Source organism: Cornus florida, unplaced genomic scaffold (assembly GCF_030987335.1).
Source record: "Cornus florida cultivar Cherokee Brave unplaced genomic scaffold, ASM3098733v1 CherokeeBrave_3.0.0_Hap2_Chr06, whole genome shotgun sequence".
NCBI classification, from domain to species: domain Eukaryota; kingdom Viridiplantae; phylum Streptophyta; class Magnoliopsida; order Cornales; family Cornaceae; genus Cornus; species Cornus florida.
This window is the reverse complement of record NW_026775576.1, coordinates 13,879,128-13,886,884: the sequence shown is the minus strand read 5'-3', so window position 1 is coordinate 13,886,884 and position 7,757 is coordinate 13,879,128.

Below are 7,757 nucleotides of genomic sequence, written 5' to 3'. Positions count from 1 at the left end.
TTGATGTTGTTAAGTACATCCATACTAAATTGATATATTTAGTTAATTTCACACTTTTAGATTGGTAGTTGATAACCTAGAGAATCTATGTCTTAATGTGTGGTATTAGATATTCTAATTATGCTAAATTGTTATATTTAATTGATGTTGCATTTTAGACTTCAAGTTGATAACCTTGAGAACCACTATGTTGTTGCTTTGTGTAAGCATGCTCCTATGTTGTTGCTTTGTGTAAGCATGCTCCTATGTTGTTGCTTTGTGTAAGCATAACCCTATGTTGTTAAAATTGCATGAATGAGGTGATTGATGCTAAAAATGATCTTAGGTAGCTAGGATACTCCCTGAGTCCCACCTTGACATAGACGTTAGGTGGAATGAACCACAATAATTAAATCATGCAACTTGTAAAACTTTAGGTCGATGCATGTTCATTTCCTACGAGTAGCTTTATGTTACTCACCCCTACGATACTGTGGCATATTTCAGGTACAGGCTACAAGATTGGAGATTGTAATTGCTTGGGTGATTTGCTGAGTTGAGTTTCTTTAGAAACATTCTTGTTCACATACAAGTGTTAGCATGTTCATGATTTGTCTATGAAATGTAATTTTATTAACTTGAAGGTCTGACATGTCAAATGTTGTAAATGAGTTGTAATAAGGCCATGGGCCATTGTAGCATGTTTAAAATACCATTTTACACTTGCGTGTATGTTCACATCATCACACAATAGCATGTAATGCAATTTGATCAAGACATGGGGAGTCATTTTGATGCCTTAGGGATGACGTACATCTCTAGTGGCCACTTAGTTTCCTTCGTTTCCGCATTTCGGATCCGTTATCGGGTCATTCTTTTGGTTCATCACAGGACACACTAGGTTGAAAAATCTAGGGTCGTCACAGGTGGTATCAGAGCTCCTAGGTTCGAAAACCTTAGGACGACGGGTTTTGGGTGCATATCATGCTTTTGTTGCCATGCTCTATGTGTTTATATGCTTTGTGATAACATGTTTTGGTTGATAACATGTTTATATGCTTACGTGCTACATGTTGTATACCGTTTGTTTAGTATTGTTTTATTATAATGTAAAGAGCATGACATGTGACGTATGCTAGATTATAATTGTATATGCATAATTGTGTTGCATATTTGGCATGACATGGGATTAGCCATTGAGGCACGAGTTGAGGTTGATGGTGATTGTAGTCATAGTTTCGTGGTAGTATAGGTTGTTGTCGACCTAGTATTGGTTTTGAGGTAGGTGGATGGTTACCTTTTGTTTAGGCTCTTGTGAGATGAGTCATTTGGCATTACCGTAGTGGTGGATTTGTCAGTTTTGGGCCATTATGAGGTTATGGACCTCTTAGGATCCTTGATTGTCCAGGAATATTCCTCTAGAACTTGCATTTTTCGTGGGCGGGTACGTTTGTGGGCAGGTGCATGGCACTGTCATGCTACCGTACTGGCATGCTACATGTGTAGTTCGGATGGAATCAGTGTCAATTTTGTTTTGATAAGCGTTGTCCTTTTGATCAATGATGATGGTGTTTGTTTTGGAAATCATTCGTGGTGATTGATTTGGTTGTTGTTGGTATGGCTATAGTTGCCATTTTCTTTGAGTTCTCCTTGCACGATAACGCTTTAGGGATCAAGTCGATTGATATATGCTTCGGGCAGAGAGAGCATTGCATTGTTAGTGTCACTTGTAGTGTCACCCTTAGATTCAAAGATGGATTGTAAGAGTCTTACCATTATGGTAAGGGCTCACGTTTGTTTTGAGACAGGTTGTTGTTGCATTGGTTTTTGGAGTCAGTGTATGGCTAGGACTGGTCCTTCCTTTTGCTTAGACACTCTAGGACACGATGTCCATAGGGTTTATTGTTGCATCACTTTTGTTTTCTGCAGTTTCATTTACTACCATATTAGTAGTATGATTTATGATATTGTGATGCATGAGTAGGTGGAGGTCTATCCACATTTGCCTTCTTGTTGTGTGGCGATAGCATGCCTTTCTTATATGCTTAGAGATACCATACTGTTATTACGCTTTAATGACATGCTTTTGTGCTTACATGGAGACATGTTGCATGTACCTTTGATTTTTATATATGTGAGTAGATTTCTTTCTGGTAGTTACATTCCTTGTCACATGCATGACTTCCAGGTTTGGGTTCCCTTTTGTTTCTCCTCAGTCGCACGTAGTGTGTATGTGGGTTTCCGTAAGAGTTTTGTTGTGAGATTCCTTATAGAGGAGTTGTCACATTTATTCCATCTTGAGCTGTCCACTTCCCTAAGGTGGGAAGGATGCTCCATTTTTGTGTTTGTCATATCGACACTTGTAGGAGGATTGGGTTTCTTCTCTTTTCTTGGTTCGTGTTAAGGACTTTACAAGGAATGAGCCTCTTTTTTTCGTTGCGTTGTGCACAGTTCTTGGTTAGTTGGTCCGTGAGGATCACCATTGTTGTTTTGAGTCCTTGGTGAGGATTTGATGGATTTTGGTCGACTTCCTTCCACGTAGGGGGTGAAGTCTTTGACCTTGTTGTCTTTCATTTCAGAGATGGGGTTGTGGTGTTGTCCTTTTTAGGACTAGTGGTTCCCTTTCTTTCGTGTCTTCCTTGGGGAGTTTTTGCTGTGGTTGTTGACGGAATTGTGGTGCTCGGAGTGAGTTGATTGGTGTGAGATCATTTTATGGGGACTTGTGTCCATATCATTGAGGATTTGTTTGATTGTAAGGTGAGCTCGATGCTCTTTTGAGAATGTCTTTTAGAGACTTGTTTCCGTTTTGGAGGTCTGGATGTGGTTAACTTTTAGGAGGAGTTTTGGAGGATCACTGTTGGATATGGCTTGTTGTGTAGTTTCTCGTCCTAGTTATAACTAGGCATGGTTTTGAGGAATCGTAGTTCCAGTGGTTGTTTATGAATCGATATAAATTGAGGAATTTTGATTTAGCTTGGTGTTGCCAAGCATGGTTTTGAGAGATTCATCTTGTGACCTTAGTTGTTGGCATTTTGATGTGTGTGCCACTTGGTGGATTTCTATTTTGAGGATTTAGTTATCCGTGATAGGGATGTGGATCTGATGTTTGATTACGGTGTAGTCTTGTAGATGATCTGTTTCAGGGAGATGTGAAGGACTTACGATGAAATGTCTTATTGTGAGGTTCGTTTTGATTTCTGTAGGCGCTGATTTGCTTGTCAGGTTTTGGATTCCTGATTAATGTTGTTAATAGGGGTATTTTGAGACATTGGAGATGTTGATTTTGTTGTATTGAGGATTTAAGGCCTTAAGCATAGCGGTACCTATGGCATTGTGGTCAGAGTTTTGGGATTGGCTAGGATGGTCTGGCCAGACATCTTTGGACCATATCTCAACTCTCACAAAATGTTGGTCTCCGTAGTGCTTTTGGCAACCATCATTTTTTGCAATTGATGTCATTTTTGCAATAAGTTATGTTGTTTAACATGTGTTAATTTGGGTTCATTTGATTGAGATATGAAATTTAGATAAATTAATTAGGTTATATAATTAATTTCCATTTCTATTGCATTATTGATTAATTCATGTGTTTAACATTGATATTATGTTTGTGACGGCCCAAGTTTTGTAAACCCGGTGCGTCAGTGATGACCAAAAGATGACCCGATAATGGATCCGAAATACGAAAGCGAAAGGTGAAACAACGGTCTCTAGAGATACAATGCATCTCTAAGACACCAATGTGACCCTCAATGAGGTCACGAAACCCAAAGGAAACAAATGCAGAAGTGTCGTTTCAAAAACGGACAAAAAGAACCTAGGGGCAAAATGGTTATTTTGCAAAAAGTGGATTCAAGTGCTATCGAGCACACCGCTAGAAAGACAATAAAAAATTAATCATAATGGACTCAAGAATTTCATCATTCAGAGTCCGGACGAAGGAGAAAGATCAAAAACAAAAATGATGTCGTGGCGGCCCGACGAGGACAACCCACCACTGCTACAACTGAGAGTAAAAACGGGCATCTAAATGGACTTTTTTTAAAAAACTCAAGAAAAAACCTCCCCTAAAATCAAGTTTTCTACCCTAATTTCGGACAGAAACAAAAAAAAATACATTGTAAAATGCCAGGAATGCCCCCAAGAAAATCAGGTCAAGAGGAAAAAAAACAATCCGAGCTACTGCCCAAGTTTTGGAAATAGGGCTTCGGGAGATTTTTAAATTGCCTAAATTGAAAATACAATCTTAAAATACACCCACAAGACCTCTGGAAGTTTCGGATCGGTCGTGACAATTTTCAAAAAAAAGTCGATGAATAGTACCAACTACATTTGTACTAAAAATTTGCAAAACCTGGCAGCACAGATTTTCTGGAAATAAATGGATTTTTGAGGGCCAATATGATGTTTTCTGGAAAAACACAAAAAAGAAACCCCCCTCAAAATCAAGTTTTCTACGTGACTCGTGAGGAAAAATGAAAAAGAATCATTTTGAAATACCCGAAATGCCCCTGTAACATAATAGGGTCAAACAAAAAAAATATGCAACTTTAGGTTTTTGTTTCACCAAGGAAGGTATTGTTTGCCAAAGTGAGCATGCAAGTGTATGTAATAAGATAAAATAGATGTTCTACAATGGCCTATGGCCTCATTACAATACATTTACAACATTTAAATGTCAAACCTCCAAGTTAGAAAAATTACATTTCATAGACAAATCATGAACATGCTAACACTTGCATGTGAACAAGAATGCTTCTAAAGAAGCTCAACTCAGCAAATCACCCAAGCAATTGCAATCTCCAATCTTGTATCCTGTACCTGAAATATGCCCCAGTATCGTAGGGGTGAGTAACATAAAGCTACTCGTAGGAAATGAGCATGCATCGACCTAAAGGTTTACAAGTTGCATAATTTAATTATTGTGGTTCATTCCACCTAACGTCTATGTCAATGTGAGATTCAGGGAGCATCCTAGCTACCTAAGATCATTTCTAGCATCAATCACCTCATTCATGCAATTTTAACAACATAGGGTCATGCTTACACAAAGCAACAACATAGGAGCATGCTTACACAAAGCAACAACATAGTAGTTCTCAAGGTTATCAACTTAAAGTCTAAAATGCAACATCAACTAAATATAACAATTTAGCATAATTAGAATATCTAATACCACACATCAAGACATAGATTCTCTAATTATCAACTAGAAATCTAAAAGTGTGAAATCAACTAAATATAACAATTTAGTATAGATGTACTTAACAACATCAAATCGCCGATAGCCAAAACCACAAGTCACAATATAAATATGATTGCAAACTTGGAATTGAATGCGAAAACAAATAGTGGAAGACTTAGACATCACGTCTCGGACTAAACCAAGAACAAATTGGTTATTCCGGGCATTAACCCGCTGGGAAGACCACCCTAGGGCGCACTATCTCAATTGGGGAGAACTCATACCTCCGCACTAAAGCCGAACTTTAGCCATATCACAGTAACAATGTCCCAAGACTCCAAAATAAATAAGTTAACAACTTATATACGTATTAAACAGTACACGAAACTACCTTCATGCACAAGTAGGTTGTAACCACACAACACATGCTCTAAATCCACAACAACTATAGGATGACAAATGTCGAATCTTCAGAGCGCGATTCGTTACATGCTATAATAACATCACATGTCGAATCTTCAGAGCGCAATTTGTTACGCGCTATAACAATATAATCCAATATTGAAACATAACTCATAAATCCATTATAAGTCAAAAGTCATGCTTTAAACATACTATCAATGTCAAATACATGAGTTAATCAATAATACAATAGAAATGAAATTTAATCAATAAACTAATTAAATTCCCTAGGTTTCAAATCTCAATCAAATGGCCTCCAATTAATACATGATAAACAATATAGCATGGTCATTACATACACCACATCAAAACTCGATTAGGCCCTAAGAACAATAAAGTGGAATTTAATTAAATCATGATAATCAAATCCCTAACTTCTAAAACAACTTCAAATGGTTCCAAATTAACATATGCTAGAACATAAGTCATAGTTATCACAATATCAAGTTAAACACTTAATTAGGCCAATAGAACCCTTAATTAGATTTTAATTAATCATTTTAATTAAAATCTCTAGATTTTCATACTTGTCCAAATGCTCTCAAATTAAAGTATGTTAAACAACATGCCAAGACATAATTTAAAAGCATATCACAAGTCAATTTCATGCAAGGTACAGCCATGGGATTTAATCTTTCACAAAAGATAAATATTAAATAAAATATGCAATTTTTATTCAATCCATACCAATTTAATATATGTTAACAAACATATTAAAACATGATTTTCTAGCATGCCACAATTCAAATCAAAGTTATATATCATCATGAGTTTTAAATCTTATACAAAGAAATAAAAATTACAAACTTTTTAAATTTGATACAAGGCATACATATAAGTTGTATAATCATGAGAAATACTCAATACAACACATATAAAATCCTAAAACATTTTCTACCTCAATTTGAGATGAAAATCACAAAAGCCACCAAATGGAAACCGCTCCGAACCCGACGAAACTTCAAGGTTTTGTCGGGGACTACACCGTACACATAACCCCCAAGGAAGCCCCATCAAAATCCCAACTTAACTTCAAACCCAAACTCAGAGAATGGTCAGAAATGGGTTCTAATAAGGGTAAAAGAAGCGCATAGTCAACACGAACACTAAACGCAAAGGCCCTTCTATATTCTGACGAAAGAATGAAGCTCAAAAGAGGAGAGATAAGGTGGCAGCACCCCTTGGGCTGCCATGGGAGCTCCAGGTCGTGCATGAAGAGGGGAGAAGATGAAAAATGAAATATCTCACCCCCCTTTTATAGAAATCTCAAAAAGTGCCCCGAACGGGCCCCGACGGGTCTGAAAAAGTAAAATTTGAGCAGACGCGCTCAAATGGAAAAACTTTGTGAAAGAAAAAGATTCAAAATGATAAAATATGAACAACGGAAGAAATAGCATCAAAAAATGAGTCCCGAACAGAAAGTTATGCCCAAAACAAGTTTGGCGCAAACCGGGGCCAGAAACCCTGAAACTAGAAAACATCGACCAGGAGGAAATTCCAAGAGTACACAACTCGACAAAATGTGAAAATGAATCCTATACGAGGATCCAGGCTCAAAACAAGACATTTTGTAATAACTTTCATTAATTGCACAATGGCCCCTCCAAAAAGTGAAAACTGCACTTATGGCCCAGAATGAAAATATCTTCCAAAAATATTTTCTTAAAAACCCCTGAAATAAAATATCTTCAAAAGATATTTACGAAAAATACCCCAAGAAAAGAAAATAATTTCAAAAAACTTTGCATCCATGCCCCTATGGACACCGGGAGCAACCAGAGTACTTTCTTGTGAAAGTAAAGATACGTATTTCGTGGAAACCACTCAAGATGGAGATACATGAAGTCAAAAACCAACTCCAAACACAAGAAGTGTGGTTACGCCAACAAAGTGTCAAACGGGGAAAAGACAAAATAGGAAAAATGACGAAATAGGGAAAATGACGAAAAGTGAATAGTGTCAAAAAACGAAAAATGCGGAAACGACTCGGTCCTCAAAGGAAGTTGTCAATCTACAGAAAAGAGTCTCGGAAATCACTCCAGAGTACTCGAGACGACACTAAGCGAAGAGGATCTGAACTCAGAAAGGAAAGACAACGGAAAAAAAATATCCGTGAAAATCCGGGTCATTA